The sequence below is a fragment of the Dama dama genome, chromosome X (genome assembly GCF_033118175.1).
Source record: "Dama dama isolate Ldn47 chromosome X, ASM3311817v1, whole genome shotgun sequence".
In the NCBI taxonomy this organism is placed as follows: Eukaryota; Metazoa; Chordata; class Mammalia; order Artiodactyla; family Cervidae; genus Dama; species Dama dama.
In genome coordinates, this window is record NC_083714.1 from 109,952,082 (window position 1) to 109,976,811 (window position 24,730).

Genomic DNA, 24,730 nt, shown 5'->3' on the forward strand with positions numbered 1-24,730 from the left:
ACAACTCTCCCATCTGTAATAATATAAAGATCGGGAACGAAATAGTGCCACTTGCAGCGACATTGATGGACCTAGAGATTGTCGTACAGAGTGCAGTAAGTCAGAAAGAAAAAGACAAATATCATATAACCTCACTTATATGTGGAATCTAGAAAAATGGTACAGATGAACTTATTTGCAAGGTATAAAAATAGAATCACACACATAGAAAACAAACTTATGGCTACCAAGAGGGGAAAGGAAGTGGGATGAACTGGGAGGTTGGGACATACATACACTACTATGTATAAAATACATAACCAATGAGAACCTACTGTACAGCACAGGGAACTCTACTCAATGATCTGTGGTGACCTAAATGGGAAGGAAATCTAAAAAAAAGGAGATATATGTATAACTGGTCCACTTTGCTATACAGCAGAAACACAACATTGTAAAGAAACTACAATAAATATTAAAGATTAGGATCATAGGCTTAGAAGCCAGAGGATCTGAATTTGAATTTGAGTCACTACTTATTGGCTCTGCAATTTGAGGCAAGTTTCTTAATCTTTCTGCACCTCTATTTCTTAATCTAAAATGAAAATAATGATAACACCTTCCTTGTAGGGTTGTTGAGAGAGAAATGAATGAAACTTGTAAAATCCTTGGAAGAATGCCTGGTCCAGAATTCCTGGTCCAGAAAGTGTTATCCATGGTGATGATGGTAATTATGATGCTTGCCTATCACAATCCTTATTTCTCTTACTCACCTTCTTCTTGCTCATGACTTCCCTTCTGCAGTGGTGGGTTGTTGTTGTTGTTTTTTAAGTATATGGACATCCATCAGAAGTACCCCTTAAGTGAATTTCTTTGAAAACTCTTTGTTTCTGATAAGAATTTTTTTCAAATGAACAGATACTTCTGGGATATTCCTTTCATCTCAGGCTGGTTGGTAAAGTTTGAATTCCCTTAAAGTGTCTATAGAGTGTATGTAAAATTCACGAGTGGCCTCTTTGCCAGATTTGCCTCGTTATTCATCTGAATTTCACTCCAAGTTTCTCCTGCCATGTCTCTTCTCTACCAGATTCCACCACAGGGATTAATGTCCATAGCAGCAATGTTCATTTTGGGGCCAAGGAAACCTTTCTATTTATGCATAAAATCTCTTTTGATTTATTCCAATGTGGAGTTCTTATTTCAAAGCATTGCATTTGAAATCTTGAAATCTTCTGACTCATCTAAAGTGAATCATCGTTTTAGTCTGTACCATTAGAGAAAGTAAACAATTTGCCCCAAACTATTTATGGAGTGAAAAGTTGAAATCTTTACTGGTGTTAATCAGTGGCTGACTTTGGAACTGGATGAGTTATTCAGTGGAAAGTAGAATACATGTTGTGTTGGATACATTCAAGAATATGAATTTCCATCTTGGGAGAGGACCTCTCCATAGACGAAGGCAGACTAACTCTGGAGTCATGGCCCTTCGTTAAGTCCTGGGCTTTCAATAAATTCACTATGGACTCCAGATATATCATTTGCTGTTTCTTAGAACCCTCAATTTCTAGTCTGTAAAGAGGGACTACTAGTTTCCACTCCCAGTGTTGTCATGAAAATTAAATATGATAAGATATAAAATGATGTTATAAATATCAGGTACTTTTACTATTTTATAAAATCTTATGTGGCAGAAAAACCTTTCAGGTGGGTTTTTTTTTTTATAATTTACTTTTTAGACACAATTTTTCCAGACATAGATCATCATATATCCTCAGATTTCAAAATGATAGTGTGGTAACCCAAAGAGGGTAATAATTGACATCTGAGGAAAAACCCATTGTGAGAAAAATTATTTCTTTTAGGAGACTTAATCTCTCTCTTTCTCCCCTTTGATGTTGTGTGTGCCCAAGTTACAAAGAGCTTTTTCATCTTCTCATTACTCTATATAGTTTAGGGACATCAAAAGCATTTGGATAATATCTTTGAAAGACTAGGGACGCACCTGTCGTCTGGCACCTGTGAGCCCAGTGAGGCTACAGTTGGACTAGGAAAGGGGTGCAGTTGTTTGGGATTAGTTGAGCTGCTCTCCGAGGCTGGAGTTCAGGGTCCAGGTCAGGAGGTTGAGAGAGTCCTTGACAGAGAAGGTGGCTGGATGAACACCTTCCCTGACAAGGGTGTTTTGGGGTGAGCAGTGAGGATTGTTTTCTGCTGGTAAACCCTAGCATGCTGAGTGACACCGTAAGGGCAGGAAGCTTTGCGCCTTCTGCTGCAAAGTCCTCCAGGGACTCACACAGTGGAATTCCCCTAGAGGACCCCAGGGCACTGTGTTTGTAAAGTTCAGTTCAGTTGCTCAGTCGTGTCCGATTCTTTGCAACCCCATGGACTGCAGCATGCCAGGCTTCCCTGTCCATCACCAACTCCAGGAGCTTGCTCAAACTCATGTCCATCGAGTCAGTATGTGTTTGTAAAGAGATATTGTATTTACTAAAATAGTAATACTAGTAACCTTCTTAAACTTTACATATAGTATCTCATGTAATCCTCTCTTCAGCCCTGGAGGTAGGTATTATTACACACATTTTATAAATGATGAAAGTGTCAGCGGTGTAGAGTAACTTACCTACAGTTGGTCAGAGAATCAGCCTCTTTCTATGCAATCTGTTTCTTTCAGTCTCTTGGCCTCTAAATGACAGTTGGTAAATAAAAAAGAATGAAATAATGCCATTTGCAGCAATATGAGTACAACTAGAGATGATCATACTAAGTGAAGTCAGAAAGAGAAAGACAAATACCATATATCACTTATCTGTGGAATCTAAAACATGACACAAGTGAACCTATCTACAAAACAGAAACAGAATCAGGGAAGTAGAGAACTGACTGGTGGTTGCCAAAGGGGAGGGAGTTTGGGGAGAGATGGGGTGAAAGGTTGGGGTTAAGAGCTTTGAGCTATTATACACAGAATGGATAAACGAGTTCCTACTGTATATAGCACAGAGAACTATAGTCAGTATCCTATGGTAAACCAAAATGGAAAAGAATATGTTTTAAAACATGTATATGTATGTATAACTGAGTCACTTTGCTGTGTAGCAGAAATTAACACAACATTGTAAATCAACTATACTTTAATTAAAAAAAAAGGTTAATTGGTGATACTTTTTGTGGAAAGAAAAGTGTAGGGACAGTAGTGATGATATTAGTCAGTATTTACCCATTTGCTATAGACAAGGCACTCTGTTAAGAGATGTACTGCTTCCCAGCAACGACACCATGACATTGGTTCTATTTAAAGCCATATTATACAGAGATTAGACAGTGGAAGTTGCTTGCTGGAGTTCATATGGTTGCCTAGTGCTGGACATCACAAGCTGTGTTCTCATCTCTAATCGCGTGTAATTGGGCACAAAAAGGGATCTTTTTCAAGTGACTTCTGATGTCTGAATATTCTAAAATAAGAGTTGGCCACACTTACTACTAAGCCAGTGTCCCTTTTTTGTCAGGACTAATTGTGTTTAATTTCTTTAATGTCCTACAATTCAGTCACCTATGATCTATTTTTTACTCACAACCCCTCTGACACAAAATGTGTGTTTTTTTTTCCCCACACCAACCAATTCTTTAACTCTTTACACATAGACTGGGTAACCTACAGTTCAATTCAATTCTGACACTAACTACTTGAAGTTCGCATAAACCCCACAAGTTAAGGGCTCAGTCTCACAAAACTGCTCCCTCTTCCCATGCCAGTTGAAATTTCCTGTCCTCACCTACTTCCGACTGACCAATAGAAATTCAAAGGTTCCCAGGACATACTCTTCAGGTTCGAAAATTTGCTAGAACAGCCCACAGAATTCAGAGAAAACAGTTTACTATTACTGGTTTTATTATAAAGGATACAGATGAACAACCAGATGAGAAGGTACACAGGGTGAGGTCTGGAAGTGCAGTAGCTTCTGTCCCCAAGGAATTGGTGTATACCACCCTCTAGGCACATGGTTGCATTCTAGTTCACTGACCTGAGCTCTCTGAACTCCCTTCTTCGGGAGTTTTATAGAGTTTTCATTATGTAGGCGTGATTGATTAAATCACTGGGCATTTGATTACATCAATAATCAGCAACCCCCTTCCTCCCTGGAGGTTCTGGGGAGGGGCTGAAAGTTCCAACTCTCTCTTCACGTGGTGGGTTTCCTTGGCAACCAGCTCCCATCCAGAAGCTATCTAAAGAACCATTAAGAGTCACCCTCATTAGCATAAACTCTGATTTGGTTGAAGGGGGCTTGTTAGGAATAACAAAAGACACTCTTCTCACCCCTGTTGCTCAAGAATTCCTAAAGGTTTTAGAAGCTCTTGTGCCAGGAACTTGAGATAAAGACCAAATGTATATTATCACAATATCACACTATTAAAGTAGCATTTTCCAAATATCTATATAAGCTCTTACAGCTCTTCAGTAATGGCTATTTTAATAAGCATTTGATGTATTTTTCCCTGTGAAAAGCCACATTGGATTTATTAATTAAACTCTAATATTAGAGCTGAGAAAACTATATTTCATGTAAATTATTTATGGAGGATTTTATAAAGTCTTTTAGTGAGACTACAATGATCTTTTCTCTAATTTAAGATTGTGTATAAGTTAATGCAGCTAACAGAGCATGTTAAAACTGCATGGAAGGGAAGATTTAAATATTTAGATTTGTTTAAAGTTTATTGGAATTTGGAGACCATGTGGATTTTAACTACCAGGTTTTTGCCTAAATAACTCAAAACATTCAATAGGAATTATTTTTTTTAAGTCCTTGGAGATACTTTTATGATAGCAAATTCACTCTTGCTCCTGGTGCAAACCTCTATGTGACCTCAATGAGATTTTAAAATTATGACGTATGATATAAAAGTGAGTTTTGCTTTGTAGGCCTTCAGTCACCTGAAAACTTGGTTTACTCATGGGTGTCAAGCCAATAGACACACCCAAGTCAAAGTGAAGGAGAATTTATTATTACTTGCAGCAAAGAAGAACACTAGGGATCTTTCCCAAATCAGTGTCTCCCCACAGCAAAATTGTGCTGGCTTAGTCACTCAGTCGTGTTCGACTCTGTGACCCCATGGAATGTATATATCCGGCCAGGCTCCTGTCTATGAGGATTCTCTAGGCAGAAATACTGGAGTGGATTGCCATGCTCTCCTCCAGGTTATCTTCCCAATCTAGGATTCGAACCCAGGTCTCCCGCATTGGGGTGCATTCTTTACCATCTGAGCCACCAGGGAAGCCCCAGAATACTGGAGCAGGTAGACTATCCCTTCTCCAGGGAAACTTCCTGACCCAGAAATCGAAGCGGGATCTCCTGCATTACAGGCGAATTCTTTACCAGCTGAGCTACCAGGGAAGCCCCCAACAAAATTAAGTTAAAGGTACATGCATATTCATGAAAGGGCTTGAGCAAAGGAGAATTCAGCATAGAATTGGGACCAAGGTCGACAGAGGCCAAGTTTTAGTTGATTGAAGTCTGGAGGGTCATGGGGGCCTTAATTCCTGCAGAAGACCTCAAAGATATTATGTATATTCCTTGAGCAGGAACCAGGACCCTGCTTTAATGGCCACGCTATTGTTTCTTATTCAGCTGCAAAGAGTTGGTTACGACTTAACCACTGAACAACAACAACAAATTGTTTCTTAATTGCTCTTCCTTTGTTTCTGCATTCCCTCCCTTCCTTGATCAGCACCCTTGGAACTCTGAAAAGGTCAGGGAGGCTGAATGAAGCCTATTTCCTGTGAACATGAAACATGAATGCATGCTTAGTCATGTCCGACTCCTTGAGACCCCGTGCACTGTACCCCACCAGGCTCCTCCATCCATGGGATTCTCCAGGCAAAATACTGGAGTGGGCTACCAATTCCTCCTCCAGAGGATCTTCCATACCCAGGGATCAAACCCGTGTATCCTGTGGCTTCTGCATTGGCAGGCAGACTCTACCACTGAGCCACCTGGGAGGCCCCACAAACAAGAAACAGGGACTGGGGGTGGGACTCGGAAAGGATTTGTACCTGGAAGTCCTGCAGGGTCCTGCTCAGTTTCACTTAGATTTGATTACAGTCTTTCTCCTCTCAATTCCCCCTGTTGGTCTGTTAACCTATCTGAATATGTTTGTAACAGCTATGGCTGTATTTCTTATTTCCTTTAGCAAGTCTCTGGTCAGGATCATGGAGAAGATTGGGACCTCCTCACTAATCCTCCCCAAAGAAAACCCGTATTCTCAAAGGGGGTCCCATTGTACCTGGTTCTATATATTTTCCTGAGATTTACCCCCTCCCCCACCCCCAGAGCCTGGAGATTGAGTCTTTAGACATTGCTATTGTCTGTTGTGTCCATTCCGTTGAATGGCTGTTACGAGGGAGTTTCCCAGGAAGCAGATCTCTGAGATGGAGAGGAGCATCGCTTCACTTCACTTCAGTCGTTTAGTCGTGTCCAACTCTTTGTAACCCCATGGACTGCAGCACGCCAGGCATCCCTGTCAATCACCAACTCCTGGAGTTTACTCAAACTCATGTCCATTGAGTCGGTGATGCCATCCAACCATCTCGTCCTCTCTCGTCCCCTTCTCCTTCCACCTTCAATCTTTCCCAGCGTCAGGGGCTTTTCAAATGAGTCAGCTCTTCACATCAGGTGGCCAAAGTATTGGAGTTTCAGCTTCACCATCTGTCCTTCCGATGAATATTCAGGACTGATCTCCTTTAGGATGGACTGGTTGGATCTCCTTGCAGTCCAAGGGACTCTCAAGAGTCTTCTCCAACACCACAGTTCAAAAGAATCAATTCTTCGGCCCTCAGCTTTCTTTATAGTCCAACTCTCACATCCATACATGACTACTGGAAAAACCATAGCCTTGACTAGACAGACCTTTGTTGGCAAAGTAATGTCTATAGCATGCTGGAGGGTTATTGGGGCATGCTCTGGGCATCAACAGCTGTGGATGGCAGGGGAAAGAGGCAGGACCCAGCAGAGGGAGAAGTCAAACTGTGATATATTTTCAGTGGAATCCTCAGCCCACCCTGCAAGGAATTCTGAAGATGGGATGACACTTCAGAGCTGTCCTGACTGGGGCAGGAGGACAAGACCTCTCTGCCCTCACATCAGTCAGTCACTGGAAGTGTGTTGCTCAGAGAAGGGAGCATGACCTTGGGTAAAGTGGTTTTTTCTGCAGCTGGGGTCATCTCTGAAGGAAGCTAAGAGCCAAGGGCTGTCTGCCAGGAACACTCTTAGCAGGTAAAGAAATAAGACCCTTACTTCTGGGTAGGGAGATGGGCAAGCTCATCACAGCATCCACCATATTGACCATTTGGGTAGACCACTCTGCTCTTACATAGTTCTAGACCAAGTTTTACTTATTGGAGCTTTTGTAGACTTAGCCCCCTGGCTAACAGAATGGCTCTGGATGGATATGCATAGGGGTGTTTGGGGTAAGATAGGTGCAGTCACGGGACTTCCTTTGTGGCTCAGGGGTAAAGAATCTGCGTGCAGTGCAGGAGAGGCAGGAGACACAGGTTCGATCTCTGGGTCAGGAAGATACCCTGGAGGAGGGCATGGCAATCCACTCCAGTGTTCTTGCCTGGAGAATCCCCATGGGCAGAGGAGCCTGGCAGGCTTCAGTCCATGGAGTGGCAAAGAGTTGACATGACTGAAGTGACTGAGCATGCACGCAGGCAGATGACCTCATGAATCCTGCTGACTGCACTCTGCAAAGCTCCTTTTACAGCCATGTAGCCAGGTGACACCATGAAGTCAACCATGTGCCATGTTGTAATTATGGTGCTGTAACTGTTTCCGTGGACCTGCTCTCCAACTAGACTTTGAAGCTCGTTGAGCCTGGGATTGTGTCTTATTTCATTTCTGTGTCTTCAGAGGGTCACATGGTGCTTGTCTCATATCTGTGGTCAGTATGCTATCAGTGATTGAAATAAATTGTCCTAATGTTCTTAGCACTTAAAAATATGATGCCTAGAGATTTTTTTTCTGGGCCTATCCAAGCCTATCATTAGGCTTCCCTGGTGGCTCAGATGGTAAAGAATCCAAGTGCATTAGGGGAGACCTGGGTTCAATCACTGGATTGGGAAGATCCCCTGGAGGAGAGCATGGCAACCCTCTCAGTATTCTTGCCTAGAGAATCCCCATGGGCAGAGGAGCCTGGTGGGCTACAGTCCATGGGGTCTCAAAGAGTTGGACACGACTGAGCGACTAAGCACAGCAACATCCAAGCCTATCAGTAAAATGATCTTAATTCTCTTCATCATTTAGCTAAATATAGTCTCAGTTCTAATTTGATAGTTATCCTTTGCTTGGGACTTTAAAAGTCACAAACACATTTAAGCAGACAGAGTGGAATGACAGTGAAGTGGGCCACATTGGTGCCTGCTGTTGTTTATGCCCTTGTGACCATCCAGATCTTGGATCTCCTGCTGTTACGGAGTCCTAGCTCACTTTGCTTGCCGCGTGATAGGCCAATGAATCCGAGAGATGAGGTGCTGAGGCAAAAAGAGACTTTAATTGGGGAGCCAGCAGACTGAGAAGATGGCAGGCTAGTGCCTCAAAATCACCATCTTATTGGGGTCCGGAGGCCAGGTTCTTTTATAGATCAGAGAGAAAGAAGCAATAAGTAACTAAAGTAAAAAGGCAGAATAGAGAGGGAAAGGCAGTGGGGAAGTAAAGTGAAAGGGTCTTCAGCCTTGCAAAACATCTCCAAATGAGCAGCCTTTGGAAGGGGTGTGTTAATCTCTTCTATTCACAGGTGGGCAGGAACAAGCTATCTCTCCAGGAGCTGAACAAAGACCCTTTAGTTTACAGTCAAGCAGAGGGTCAGGGTTCTCCAGGGAAGACATTAAGTATGATTATAATAACAAGAGCAACGAAAAGCAAGTCAAAGAAACTGTTTCCAACTTGGAGTCAGAATTGGCTTTCTCCCTGCAACACTGCTGCATCATGAGAGGTGGCATGAAGTGGGGAACCAGCTTGATTTGAAACAGCTTGATTTTAAACACGGCTAAACTTGAACCCCTCTCATTAGCTGGGTGATCCTGGGGAAGTTGTTTATCCTAAGACTTACTCTCCTCCTCTGTAAAATGAGTCAATACACAAATGTTCATGGACATTTCACATTCTTGTGTAGGTGCTTGGGGACCATTTTCTTGCGTGTTTACCTGGAAGTGAGTCATAAACTGTGTGCATAAGCATCTTTAGTAGATACTGGCAAAGAGTTTTCCAAAGTGGTTATACTATGTTGCACCATCATTATCAGGACATGGCAGTTCTGGTTGCTTCTTAATTTCACCAACGCTCGGTGTTGTCATCAAGCTTTCTCAACCTCAAATTCGTGACTCTTGAGAAAGGGCTCAAGTTAAGTTTCAGTTATACTCTGGTTTTATATACAGAATTGTTTGTATGTGTGTGCTTTACTGGAGAGATTACGTGGTTTTCTACAGAGCTTCAGTCCCTTGTCCCAGAGAAGGCCAGGGACCACAGCTTCAAGTTGTTGGCTTTCTTATAATCCTTAACACTGTAATGGTACACGTAGTGTTTATTCGAGCCAAGATTCCTCTTGGGAAAACTAAAACTGCTGGGTAGCTGTCTCTATTTTTGAAAAGCACATTATGGAAGGCCAAAGCACTCTGGCATTTTGCTAGTGCTGGCGGATGTCGGGCAGTGTGTTGGCAATGTTCAAAATTTTATGCCATAAAAAAAGAGATGATATTTATTGGGGTATTTTAGGTGTCTGTGCTAATTTGATCAAATAAACACGTGTCTACTAATTGAAGGAGTGAAAAAAAATGACTCAGGAAGATAGATTTTAGCTGTGGGAGTTACTCTGCTTTGGAAACAACCTCTTGCCATCAGTGATGTGTCCTGATGGTTTGCAATGTGATACAGCTGGAAATGGCTAATACAAGTAGCAGAGGATTAGGGGCACAAAATCCTGCATCCTTCTCAATACACTCTTATTCTTTGAGGTAAATGTATGGGCTTATCTTGGGAACTATTTCCTGTGGAGGTCTCCATCTCCATCAGCAGGTGTATTTAGAAAAGATTAGGAAAGTAAAGAGAACAAAGATACTGATAAAGTTTGGGTGGGGGTAAAAATTACAAATTTCAGTTTCCCAGTTGAAACACTTTAAGTTTTTTTTCAGAAGATATTAAGTTTCATGGTGTTTAGAAAGCATTCAGTCGCTCTTCTGTTTCAGACGGTGAAGAATTCCTCTTCTTATTTTAAAACTATTTGCCTTCGTCCGTTTGGGTTGCTATAACAAAATACCATAGACTGGATGGCTTATAAACAACAGAAATTTATTTCTCCCAGTTCGGGAGGCCGGGAAGTCCAAGATCAAGGTCACTGGCAGATCTGGTGATGCTGTCTGCTCGCTGTGTCCTTGCTTGGCAGAAGCTTCCAGACGTTCTTTTATAAGGGCGCTGATCTCATTCATGAGAATGAAGCCCTCATAACCATCTCCCAAAGACCCCCACCTTCACATACCATCACGGGGCGGGGTGGGGAGTGGTTAGGCTTCAACATACAAATTTGAGGGGGAAACAAATATTCAGTCTGTAGCACTATTCATACAATCAATCATCTATCCATCCATCCAATCATCCCATTATCCAACAATTGTCAAACACCAGTCAAATATACATCACCCTTAAGCATTATCAGTCAGTCAATTTAGTCACTCAGTCGTGTCTGACTCTTTGAGACCCTATGGACTGCAGCACACCAGGCTTCCCTGTCCTTTACCATCTCCTGGAATTTGTTTAAACTAACATCCATCACAAAGGAGGCAAGGATATACAATGTAAAAAAGACAACCTTTTTAACAAGTGGTGCTGGGAAAACTGGTCAACCACTTGTAAAAGAATGAAACTAGAACAACTTCTAACACCATACACAAAAATAAACTCAAAATGAATTAAAGATCTAAAGGTAAGACCAGAAACTATAAAACTCCTAGAGGAGAACATAGGCAAAACACTCTCCGACATAAATCACAGCAGGATCCTCTATGACCCACCTCCCAGAATATTGGAAATAAAAGCAAAAATAAACAAATGGGACCTAATGAAACTTAAAAGCTTTTGCACTACAAAGGAAACTATAAGCAAGGTGAAAAGACAGCCCTCAGAATGGGAGAAAATAATAGCAAATGAAGCAACAGACAAAGGATTAATATCAAAAATATACAAGCAGCTCCTGCAGCTCAATTCCAGAAAAATAAATGACCCAATCAAAAAATGGGCCAAAGAACTAAACAGACATTTCTCCAAAGAAGACATACAGATGGTTAACAAACACATGAAAAGATGCTCAACATCACTCATTATCAGAGAAATGCAAATCAAAACCACAACGAGGTACCATTACACGCCAGTCAGGATGGCTGCTATCCAAAAGTCTACAAGCAATAAATGCTGGAGAGGGTGTGGAGAAAAGGGAACCCTGTTACACTGTTGGTGGGAATGCAAACTAGTACAGCCACTATGGAGAACAGTGTGGAGATTCCTTAAAAAACTGGAAATAGAACTGCCATATGACCCAGCAATACCACTACTGGGCATACACACTGAGGAAACTAGATCTGAAACAGACACGTGCACCCCAATGTTCATTGCAGCACTGTTTATAATTGCCAGGACATGGAAGCAATCTAGATGCCCATCAGCAGACGAATGGATAAGGAAGCTATGGTACATATACACCATGGAATATTACTCAGCCATTAAAAAGAATTCATTTGAATCAGTTCTAATGAGATGGATGAAACTGGAGCCCATTATACAGAGTCAAGTAAGCCAGAAAGATAAAGACCAATACAGTATACTAATGCATATGGAATTTAAAAAGATGGTAATAACCCAATATGCAAAACAGAAAAAGAGACACAGATGTACAGAACAGACTTTTGGACTCTGTGGGAGAAGGCGAGGGTGGGATGTTCTGAAACAAGTATGCTATCAAGGGTGAAACAGACTACCAGCCCAGGTTGGATGCATGAGACAAGTACTCAGGGCTGGTGCACTGGGAAGACCCAGAGGGATGGGATGGGGAGGAAGGCAGGAGGGGGGATCGGGATGGGGAACACATGTAAATCCATGGCTGATTCATGTCAATGTATGGCAAAAACCACTACAATATTGTAAAGTAATTAGCCTCCAACTAATAAAAATAAATGAAAAAAAATAAATGTTAAATAAATAAATAAACTAACGTCCATCAAGTCGGTGATGCCATCCAACCATCTCATCTTCTGTTGTCCTGTTCTCCTCCTGCCTTCAATCTTTCCCAGCATCAGGGTCTTTTCCAATGAGTCAGTTCTTCACATCAGGTGGCCAAAGTACTGCAGTTTCAGCTTCAGCATCAGTCCTTCCAATGAATATTCAGGACTCATTTTCTTTAGAATTGACTGGTTGGATCTCCTTGCAGTCCAAGGGACTCTCAAGAGTCTTCTCCAGCGCCACAGTTCAAAACCATCATGGGAGGAGGTAAATGATTGATTCTTTTCCTTGAGTAGCTGGGGAAAGAAGACAAAATCACATGGAACACCTAGAGAATAATGTCGAGCTGACAAAATATTAATATAAGTTGCTATGGTAAGAATTCAAAGTGGAGTGAACTTTATGTTTTGAACAGTAATAGGGGGTGAGGTGAATTTTTGGAAGGCTTCCTGAAGAAAGTGAGTCTTGAGCTGGGTGTAGAAAGTAGTTTAAGCTTTGCACGGCCACAACTCAGAAGGCAAAGGAACATTTGAGGGCACATGGAGCCATGATGCCGGGGTGAGGTTGTCCTGCAGAGATCAGACCATGAAGGCCTCTCCTCAGCAACCACCTCCTTCCAGCCTGGATTATTCCAGTGAGCAGAAGAAAGAGGGTGAAACAGGCCTCCTTTCTGTTCTTTGTGCATCTGTTTCATCTCAGGATGCTTGCCGGGCCCTCTAACTAAAGCACTCTTTCCTCTCCTGCCCCACCACAGAGAGTCACATGGTTCCCTCTTCTCATCTTTTCCTTCAAACAGTACCTTCTCAGTGAGGCCTTCCCTGACCACCTTATTTAAAATTACAATCAACCCCAAACCAACAACACTCCCTCTTTGCCTTTCCTACTCTCTTTTTCTTTCTGCTTTTTAATTAGAGTGTAATCACTTTACCATGTTGCATTAGTTCCTGCTATACGATGAAGTGAATTAGTTATATGTATACATATATCCCCATCGATCTTGGACTTCCCTCCCACCCGCATCCCCCATTGCACTCCTCTAGGTCACCACGGAGCACCCAGCAGCACTTCCTTCATAGCACTTATCATCTTTTAATATGCCACATGATTTTCTTCTTTAAGTTTTTAGCCTCTGCTTTAGTTTATTTTGTTTCAGTCTATTACAGTGCAAGCTCCCAGGAGAGCAGAGACTTTTATCTGTTGTCACTCAGTACTGTGCCCCCAGAGCCTGGAATAGGTGCTTAGGAGGTGGTCAAGAAATATTTGTTGACCTATGTAATTTTAAAATTTCTTTTTCAAAAAAATTTATCTATTTATTTTGATTGGAGGATAATTATTTACAAAAATGAGATGGTTTTTGCCATACATCGACATGAATCGACCATAGGTATACATGTGTCCCCTCCATCCTGAAACCCCCTCCCAGCTCCCTCCCACCCCATCCCTCTAGGTTGTCACAGAGCACCAGCTTTGGGTGCCCTGCTTCATGCATCAAACTTGCAACTGGTTATCTATTTTACATATGGTAATATATATGTTTCAATGCCATTCTCTCAAATCATCCCACCCTCTCCTTCTCTGAGTTCAAAACTCTAAAATTCTGTTCTTTATGCCTGTATCTTGTTTCACACCCAAAAAAAAAGAAAGAAAGAAAAAGAAGTATCTGTGAGCTAATGAACTGGCATGGAAGTCATCTGAGGAGGGGGGTGGACTGGTCTTTGCCTGGAGAGTCACAGAGAAGATCTGGCAGTTTACTGAACCCATCATTAGCTTACACCTGGTTTGTAAGAATCTCAAGTGGTTCCTGAATCTAAATATTTTCCAGAGACCTTCTTGAGCAGCGGCTCACAGAGCAGAGATCTAAGTAAGTGCTTGAGCTCTAAATGCACAAACCTGAGGTTAAATTCTGTTCTACTTGCATGCAAGCTGTGTGACCTTTGAACATATCACTCAACCTCTGTGTGCTTCAGAACGCATCTGTAAAGTGAAACATACAATTAGCAATTTACTCACTGGGTTGTTGTGAGAATTAATTTAAGTAAGACCATTAACCTAGTGTCTGGCAAATGGTATTCAATAATTATAATTAAAGGCTGGAAAGTTTCATGATCAAGAGCATTGGCTTTTGAATGTCTGAATTTCAATCCTGTTGCCACTTAGTAGTTGTGAGACTTTGATAATTATTTTACCTCTCTGTGTCTCAGCTTCTCCATCTGAAAGGATGGCTGTGAAGGTTAATGAATTAATACATGCAAAGTATACAGAACAAGGCCCGAATGGGGTAAACATTCACTCTCAATTGTTGCTGTTAATGTTTGTTATTATAATTCCTGCAGAGCTTTGCCTAATGTCTCAGCCACTACCACAATCACCTTCCCTATTTCTCCCTACATGGACAGTTCTGTTGCAGGAAGAGGGACCCTTCAAGGGCCCAAGAGTGAGCTCCTGTCTAACACACTGAAATGGATTGCCCGAGGAGATACACGGGCTGACAAAGTGAGAGCTTTATTGGGAAGGCATGCCCAGGAGGAGAGCAGGAGGGTAAGGGAACCCAGGAGAACTGCTCTGTCATGTAGATCGCAGTCTCAGGTTTTATGGTGATGATGTTAGCTTTCTGGGTTGTCTCTAACCAGTCACCTTGCTTGGTCTGACTCAAGGTCCTTTCTGGTGGTGTACATCTCTCAGCCAAGATGGAATCCAACATGAGGATGTCTGGGAGGTTGCTCATCTCCTCCCTCTTTCAGTTCAGTTCAGTTCAGTCACTCAGTCATGTCTGACTCTTTGCAACCCCAGGAACCACAGCATGCCAGGCCTCCCTGTCCATCACCAACTCCCAGAGTCCACCCAATCCCATGCCCATTGAGTCGGTGATGCCATCCAACCATCTCATCCTCTGTCGTCCCCTTCTCCTCCTGCCCCCAATCTTTCCCAGCATCAGGGTCTTTTCCAGTGAGTCAGCTCTTCGCATCAGATGGCCAAAGTATTGAAGTTTCAGCTTTAATATCCTTCCAATGAACACCCAGGACTGATCTCCTTTAGGATGGACTGGTTGGATCTCCTTGCAGTCCAAGGGACTCTCAAGAGTCTTCTCCAACACCACAGTAGAGGAATCGGGTGGAGAGGGAGGTGGGAGCGGGGATCGGGATGGGGAATACGTGTAAATCCATGGCTGATTCATATCAATGTATGACAAAACCCACTGAAATGTTGTGAAGTAATTAGCCTCCAACTAATAAAAAAAAAAAGAAAATAATAAAAAAAAAAAAGAAAGAAAAGAAAAAGACAAAAGCATCAATTCTTCTGTGCTCAGCTTTCTTTATAGTCCAACTCTCACATCCATACATGACTGCTGGAAAAACCATAGCCTTGACCCTCCCTCTTTTGGCACCTCCCAGATTCTCCTGGTTGTTTTTTGGAAGTAGCATTCTATTCCTTATCAAGACCTCCTGTTGTGAGAAAGTCAGGTTGGCCTGGCCAAGGCGAGTGGTTTCAGTCAACAGTTGCCTAACCTCTCCAGGCCTTTCCTCTACTAAGTGTCACTGTTGTCTGTGCCTCCCTCCAGCTTCACCCATGTGATGATGCAATCAGAACACAGTGCTGACACCAGGCTCCAAGCACTTAGAAATGAGAACACATTAACAGAGGAAGAAAGCCGTTTGCCCAAGTAGAGCTTCCTGCCCTCCTCCCCCATGGGGTAGATTAAATTTCTTTTCTTCCAAACTGGAAATATAGATCAAAAGTTAAGCTCGGTCCTCCTCCTGTTTTGTCTGTGACTCGATTGGAGTCCTTGCCAAGAGCTGTAAAAATGATTGAGTTCTAGAGGGGCTGGGTGGCTGGCTCTGGCTCGCAGCCGTGAGGAAGGCAAGATTTCCATGAACAGCAGAGGAGACACTGAGAAGGAATCTGTTTTGAATCTGTTCTTTGGTCTTTTAAAAGTCACCCTGTACCCCTTCTCCTGTGGTTGTATTCCAGCCCTTCTCAGACTTTTTTCATTCTTGAAGATTACTGAGAACTGGAAGTAGCTTGGGCTCACCTGTCCTTACTGCAGAGACTGGGGTCAGCATGGGAAGTTCAGTTCATTCACTTAGTCATGTCCGACTCTTTGCAACCCCATGGACTGTAACACACCAGGCCTCCCTGTCCAACACCAACTCCTGAAGCTTGCTCAAACTCATGTCCATTGAGTCGGTGATGCCATTCAACCATCTCATCCTCTGTCGTCCTCTTCTCCTCCTGCCTTCAATCTTTTCCAGCATCAGGGTCTTTTCCAATGAGTCAGTTCTTTGCATCAATGTGGGAAATAAGATGGCAAAAGGGCATCCCATATGGGACCAAATTCAGGGTGGGCAGCTTTTGCCTCCAGAGAAGGAGGGTCAGGAGAAGGGCGAGAATACCTGGAACATCAGGATTGTTGCTGTCGTTAGTGATGTGTGTGCCTGCCAAGCCAGCCCATCCCATTATGGGCCGAGAAGGCAGATTTCAGGTGTTTTCACTGGCTCACATGGCTCAAAGGCTACAAAATAAGGCCATGTGATAATCAAGTTGGTTGCTCGTTGTCTGCAAGTTTCCTTTAAATTGTCACACATCAATCTCCGAGCCAGGTTTTCTGATTCTAGGAATTTACCCAAAGGAGATTAATTGATAAACATGGATTTATGGGTAAGAAGTGGTTGTATAAATGACAGGGCATGCCTCATGATCCTAAAACCGTCAGCACCATCCATTTAGTGAGTGCATCCTATTTGCTATGTATCATTTGGTTTAATTCTTACAATACCCCTGTGAGATGGGTACCATTATTCCAAATCTAAGGATTGGAGTACACAAATGTTGAGCAACTTGCCTGTAGTCACACAGCTATCAAGTTTCAGAGACTGTTTTGAGTCCATTCTTTGGTCTTTTAAAGCCACCCTGCATCCCTCCTCCTGTGCTTCTGTTTCAGGTCTTCTCAGACTTACATTCTTGAAAATTACTGAGAACTTCAAGTAACTTTGGCTCAAATGACTCCATCTGTTTGTATTTTCCATATTAGGAATCAAAACTGAGAGTTTTAAACAATATCTATTAATTCACCTAAAGTGAAAGTGAAAGTTGCTCAGTTGTGTCCAACTATTTGCGACCCCATGGACTGCAGCACACCAGGCTTCCCTGTCCATCACCAACTCCCAGAGCTTGCTTAAACTCATGTCTATGGAGTTGGTGATGCCATCCAACCATCTCATCCTCTGTCGTCTGATCTTCTCCTGCCTTCAATCTTTCCCAGCATCAGGGTCTTTTCTAATGTGTCAGTTCTTCGCATCAGGTGGCCTAAGTATTGGAGTTTCAGCTTTAGCATCAGTCCTTCCAATGAATATTCAGGACTGATTTTCTTTAGGAGGGACTTGTTGGATCTCCTTATAGTCCAAGGGACTCTCAAGAGTCTTCTCCAACACCACAGTTCAAAAGCATCAATTCTTCGGTGCTCAACTTTCTTTTTTTTTTTTTTTTTTATGGATATACAATGTATTATTTATTCATTCATCCAATTATATAAATTTGATTTGTTTCTACTTTTTGTTTGATATGAATAATGCTTATTATATGAACATCTGTGCAAGTTTTTTTTTTTTTTTTTTTTTTTTTTTTTTAATTTATTTTTTTTTTTTTATTATTATTTTTTTTTTCCAGTGGGTTTTGTCATACATTGCTATGAATCAGCCATGGATTTACATGTATTCCCAATCCCGATCCCCCCTCCCACCTCCCTCTCCACCCGATTCCTCTGGGTCTTCCCAGTGCACCACTTGTCATAGGGGTATTATTGTTACTTTAGGTGAATTGGGCTTCCCTGGTGGCTCAGCTGGTAAAGAATCCACCTGCAATGCGGGAGGCCTGGGTTCAGTCCCTGGGTTGGGAAGATCCCCTGGAGAAGGGAAAGGTTACCCACTCTAGTATTCTGGCCTGGAGAATTCCATGGACTATATAGTCTAGTGGACTATATATGGTCTAGTCAAATGGACTATATATAGTCTAGTCAAAGCTATGGTCTTTCCAGTAGTCATGTATGGATGTGACAGTTGGACTATAAAGAAAGTTGAAATGAATTCTTTTCATTTCAACTTTCTTTATAGTCCAACTGTCACATCCATACATGACTACTGGAAAGACCATAGCTTTGACTAGACTATATATAGTCCATTTGACTAGACCATATATAGTCCACTAGACTATATAGTCCATGGAATTCTCCAGGCCAGAATACTAGAGTGGGTAACCTTTCCCTTCTCCAGGGGATCTTCCCAACCCAGGGACTGAACCCAGGCCTCCCGCATTGCAGGTGGATTCTTTACCAGCTGAGCCACCAGGGAAGCCCAATTCACCTAAAGTAACAATAATACCCCTATGACAAGTTAACATAGTTTTATGGGAAAAAAAAAGATGTTTTCTAAAGCAAACACATGAGTGAGTGGCATTGATTTTCATTTTTGCATATCTTTCCCATCTTGCTGAAGAGGAAATAGCTGGATTCTCCTATCTACATTTGGCATTCAATCTGTTGTGATATGTTGCTTTGTCCCTGAGCTGGGGACTTACTCTGATATCTTCCCATGATTTCCTCAGATGAGACAAGCCTCCCTGGGCAATATTGTAAATAGTAATAATCACTGGAATGTTTCTACAAAAGCCAAATCTGAGGCACAAAAGTCTCGCAGTATCTTTGGTCATGTCAAACAAATTTAGACATTTTCCTACTTCCCCTACTTATTCCCTGAAGCTTGAAGACTTGAGTTTTTACGGCTCTAATAATAATTATTTCCTGGGTTTATCATAAGATTTCTGTAATTTTATACAACAATACAGTTGGCTCTCCATGTTTGCAGATTCAACCAACCACAGATCATGTATTATATTTATGATCGTGGTTGGTTGAATCCATGGATATAGAACTCACGGATACAGAGGGTCAGCCCTGGGACTTGAGAATTCATGGATTTGGGTATCTGCTGTGGGTCTTGGAAACAGTACCCCAAAGACACTAAAAGATGTAATCGCTTTTATAAACTTAGCTAAGGTGCTACTTGCTTGGATGTAAGACACCAAGAACTGTCAGTAAATGAGCACATAAAAAGGGTAAAGTGTTTTATTCTTCTTCATCATGGTGATCTTTGTACATTGTTTAGTTTCCATTTACTCACACAGAGCTCTTTGTGGTGGTCACTTCTCACTTTGGTTTTGGCTTTAGAGTTCTGAACACACCTCCTATCTAAGAACATTTCTGATTTAGGAGGGCTTTGGCAGCTGATCTCTGACCCCATCATGTTGCTGGAATGATTGCTGTTTGGTGCAGCCCCCACTGTGTTTAGGACCCAGTTGAATGCCTGGCTTTCAGTGGGGGTGACGTCTCAACTGGGCTGCTAAGCTGGCATCTATCAAGTGCAGTCTTGGAAGCCACCTCCCCACCTCCATCATATCCTTTCCATATGATGTGTGCTGTACAAAGGCGTTATCCTTGAGAAAGGAGGGAGGGATGGTGGAGAGGTACCCATTTCACAATAGGTTGAAGATTAACCAGAAAGGAGAAATAGGTCACTGTTGTTGGATGGGGCTCTCTGTGCAGGTCATGGTAACTCTGCCCTCACCCAAAAGGTGTTCTTCACCTTTTCTTGGGCCAAACCACATGCATCAGTTGGAAGTTCCCAGTTTCTGAAGCCATTGCCCTTATGTTCCCAGGAGCTGCTGTGGCTGTTGGTGCAGACCTTGGCAGTGACAGAGCAGGCACCAATTAATCAAATCTGCTGGGCTCACATGCTTCTTCAAGTCATCTGATGGTGATTTCTGGCAGAACCAAAGTGTTTGTGAAAACAAGCACACTCAAAGCACTGAATAAGCTAATTGTCTGTCTGATTACTAATTTCTTCCCCTCCATTCTTGGTCCTGGAGCATGGAACAACAGACTGGTTCCAAATAGGAAAAGGAGTACATCAAGACTGTATATTGTCACCCTGCTTATTGAACTTATATGCAGAGTACATCATGAGAAATGCTGGCCTGGATGAAGCACAAGCTGGAATCAAGATTGCTGGGAGATATATCAGTAACCTCAGATATACAAATGACATAACTCTTATGGTAGAAAGAAGAACTTATGGTATGAAGAAGAACTAAAGAGCCTCTGATGAAAGTGAAAGAGGAGAGTGAAAAAGTTGACTTAAAGCTCAACATTCAGAAAACAAAGATCATGGCATCCAGTCCCATCACTTCATGGCAAATAGATGGAGAAACAGTGGAAACAGTGGCAGACTTTATTTTCTTGGGCTCCAAAATCACTTCAGATGGTGACTGCAACCATGAAATAAAAAGATGCTTGCTCCTTGGAAGAAAAGTTATGACCAACCTAGACAGCGTGTTAAAAAGCAGAGACATTACTTTGCCAACAAAGGTCCATCTAGTCAAATCTATGGTTTTTCCAGTAGTCATATATGGATGTGAGAGTTGGACTCTGAGCACCGAAGAATTGATGCTTTTGAACTGTGGTGTTGGAGAAGACTCTTAACCAGTCCATCCTAAAAGAAATCAGTCTTGAATGTCCATTGGAAGGACTGATGTTGAAGCTGCAACTCCAATACTTTGGCCACTTGATGTGAAGAACTGACTCATTTGTAAAGACCCTCATGCTAGGAAAGGTTGAGGGCAGGAGGAGAAGGGGATGACAGAAGATAAGATGGTTGGATGTCATCACCGACTCAATGGACATGAGTTTGAGTAAACTCCAGGAGTTGGTGATGAACAGGGAGGCCTGGCGTGCTGCAGTCCACGGGGTTGCAAAGAGTCATATACGACTGAGCGACTGAACTGAATTGAACTGATTCTTGGTCCTAAAGATTTTTGCAGCAAAAATGGGCTGTGCTTCCCATTTAAGGGGTGATTTTTCAACCTGCTTGTGGTTTTATCTCTTTCTAATCTCTTTTACCTGTGGGCAGAAGGCCCAAAGAGTCCAGGGAGAGGTCTTCGAGTGCCAGCCTTGGGTGTACTCTGTCTTTGCGGGGTAGCCTGACCTGTTTCTTTACTGCGGGAGTTCTATCTCTCACCTCCTTTTATAAGTGCATCTCTGGGGTGTGGTGGGAAGAGGGACAAAGATTGGTGGTGGGGAGCTGCAGGGGCCCAAAGAGGGAACTTAAAAGCAAAGAAGTTAATAATAGCGTAGGAAACCTGCTGTAAACCAAATGTTTGTGCCCTCCCTCCAATTCATATATTGAAATCCTAACCCGCAGTGAGATAGTATTAAAAGACAGAGCTTTTGAGAGGTGATTAGGTCATAAGGGCAAAGTCCTCATGAATGAGATTAGTGCCCTTATAAAAAGACCTAGAAAGCACCTTTGTCTCTTCTACTATGTGATGACATAGCAGGAAGATGGTCATCTGTGAACCAGGAATTTGGTCCTCACCAGACACCACATCTGCCAGTGTCTTGACCTTGAACTTCCCAACCTCCAGAACTTTGAGAAATATGTTTCTGTTATTCATAAAAACCCAGTGTATTGTTTTTTTTTTGGGGGGGGGGGGTTGTTGTTGTTAGAGCAGCCCAAAGGGACTAAGACCAAAGATCTTTCTTAGAATTTAGGACACTGTGTGTCAAAAAAGTAAGTTCAAAGTCACACACCTGAGATGATATCCAACATTTATTCTGAACCTACTGTGTGCCAGCAGTCTATGCCTACAGGTCCTAGACATGCAAAAATAATAATTACAGCAGTGGTAACTGCTGCAGGAATAACAGCAACATTGTTTGTTGAGAACTGACAATATGCCAGATGTCAGAGTAACTCACGTGAGTCATCTCACTTCATCTTTCCAGTACATCTATGAGGTAGTGACTGTCATCCCATTTTACACATGGATAAACTGAGGACAGAGAGCTTAAGCAGCTGAACACAGCTAGTGAGTGGCAGAGATGTGACCTGATCATAAGATTGGCTCCAGAGTGTGTGATCTTGTAGCTTAGAGTCCAGTGGCTAACACAGAGTGGTAAATGCATGACACTAGTGCAGTGTAGTTAGTGTCAGGTGAGCTCTGGGACATGGAGAAGGCCCCCAACCCAGTTGTTTATGGTAATCTGGACATACTTCCTGGAGGAAGAAGATGGGGCCAAGAGTTGTCGAGTTGGAAAGATTGATATATGGGGCCTAATGAGATCAAGCAACTTACTTTTTCCATGTCAATCAACTTTGGAGAGGCAGTGCTGGAGTGGGACCCACATGTCCTTTGCAATGAATGATCCTGTGGATCCAAGTTTTCAGAAATGTACAGTGGTAATGTACAATATTAGCATTAGAGAAAACTAGTCGAAAGGTATAAAGACACTTTCTGTACTGTCTCTGCAATTTCTCTATAAGTCTAATATTCTAAAATCAAAAGGGTACTTAAAGCGTAAAAGTCAACCAAGTGTTGTTCAGGCTTTGGAGCAAGTACAACTCTTGTACATTTCTGGTGAGAATGTAAAGTGGTAGAATCACTTTGGGAAACTGTTAAACTTGAAAAGTTTAATGTACAGCTACCATGCAGCTCAGCCATTCTGCTCCTAGGCATTTATTCAAGAGAAAAAAAATACATAATGTGTGTGTGACAAAAAGACCTGTACAAAGATGTTCATAATAGCTTTATTCACAAGGAATCAAACCTGGAAACAATCATCGGCAGAGGAATGGATTAACAAACCATGGTGCATCCATACAGTGAAACACTCAGCAATCAAAAGGGACCATTGCAGCATGGATGAGCCTGAAGAATACCATGTTGAGCAAAAGAAGGCAGATAAAGGTGGAGTCATACATACTGCATGATTCCATTTGTAAAAAAAAAAAATTCTAGAAAACGCAAAACCAATCTATAGTGACGAAAAACTGATCAGTGGTTGTCTAGGGGCAGAAAGGGAATAGGAATTGACTGGGAAGGGGTAAGAGAGAACTTTCTGGGGTGATGGAAATGTTTTATATCTTGATTGTGATAATGGTTACACAGGTACATACAATGTGTCAAAAACTTCCCAAATGGTTCATTTAAAATAGTTTCATTGTATGTGAATTATACCTTGTGAAAGTGTTAGTTACTCAGTCGTGTCCCACTCTTTGTGACCCCCTGAACTGTATCCTCTGTCCCTGCAATTCTCCAGGCAGGAATACTGAAGTGGGTAGCCATTCCCTTTGCCAGGGGATCTTCCTGATCCTGGGATCGAACCAGGGTCTCATGCACTGCAGAAAGATTCTTTGCCGGCTGAAAGGTGTAGTAGTTAATTTTATATGTCAACTTGGCTAGGCCACAACACCCAGATATTTGATCAAACACTCTTCTAGATGCTTCTGTGCAAGTATTTTTCTAGATGAAATTATCATTTAAATTAGACTTTGAATAAAGCAGATTCCCCTCCATAATGTGAGTGGACCTCATCCAATCAGTTAAAGGCCTTAACAGAAAACACTGAGGTTCCCCAAGGAAGAGGGAATTCTGCTAGCAGATGGTCTTTGGACTTGAACTGCAGCTCTTCCCTGAGTTTCCAGCCAGCCAGCCTGCCCTGTAGATTATGGAGTTGCCAAGCCTCTACAATTGCCTGAGCCAATTCCTTAAATTAAATTAATCTCTCTCTCATCACTCCCATGCGTGCACACGCACACACACACACACACACACACACACACACATTCAATTGGCTTTGTTTGTCTGGAGAATCTTGACTAATAGAAGAAGAAAAATAAGCCTATATGATAACTCTTCCCTGAGAACCTTAGGACCTTGTTGGAGAAAGAGCAATATGACCATAGAGTTTGTAATTAAAATTATTTCTGTGACCACAAAATCAGTATGAGATGCAACTCTGCTGAATGACTGAGATTATTGTGAGATTTGGGTTGATTGTGGACCTTCAGTTACTCCAATTTGGTTGCAAGATGATGTCAGAATACACAGCCTAACTTCTGACTCAGGTTTTCAAATCAACCAAAAGTGATTAATGGTTGTTTTCTTCCAGCATTAACAAGTTAAGTTTCCCAGAGATGTCTTACATGCTGCCATATTAGTAGTGATCCTTGCAGAAATATTAATATATGCCTTTTATCTCTGTGTTGAGGTATCCCTGCTCTCTTGGAAGCACCAGGTAGTGTAAACATGTCACAAAGAGAGCCTTAAAGTCATCTCTTATTGTGTGTGTGACTGTACTCTGCTTGCAGGATCTTAGTTCCCCAACCAGGGATTGAACCTGGGGCCATGACAGTGAAAGTTAGGAGTCCTAACTGGACCACCAGGGAACTCCCTAACTTGTCTCTTCTTTTTGCTTTGACCTTGATCTTTGGGAACTCCTGTGTTGACCTAGTGTATCTGTTCCTGGGAAAAACTTGCTGGGCCCTCTTTTGTGATTCTCCCTAGAGATATTTGCATTCCTGCGATTGGTTTTCCTTCCACTTCTAAATTGTGTAATACTTATAGTTTCCATTTTCTGACCCTCCACCATGCAGGGATGTCCTGGC

At 42.2% G+C, this 24,730-nt stretch overlaps 1 protein-coding gene across 2 annotated transcripts in view; it reads left to right on the forward strand.

The window, feature by feature from the left end:
* The window catches only part of MAOB (monoamine oxidase B), a 113,636-nt gene that overhangs the window by 54,434 nt on the left and 34,472 nt on the right, over positions 1–24,730 (forward strand). The gene's annotated exons all lie outside the window — the stretch shown is intronic.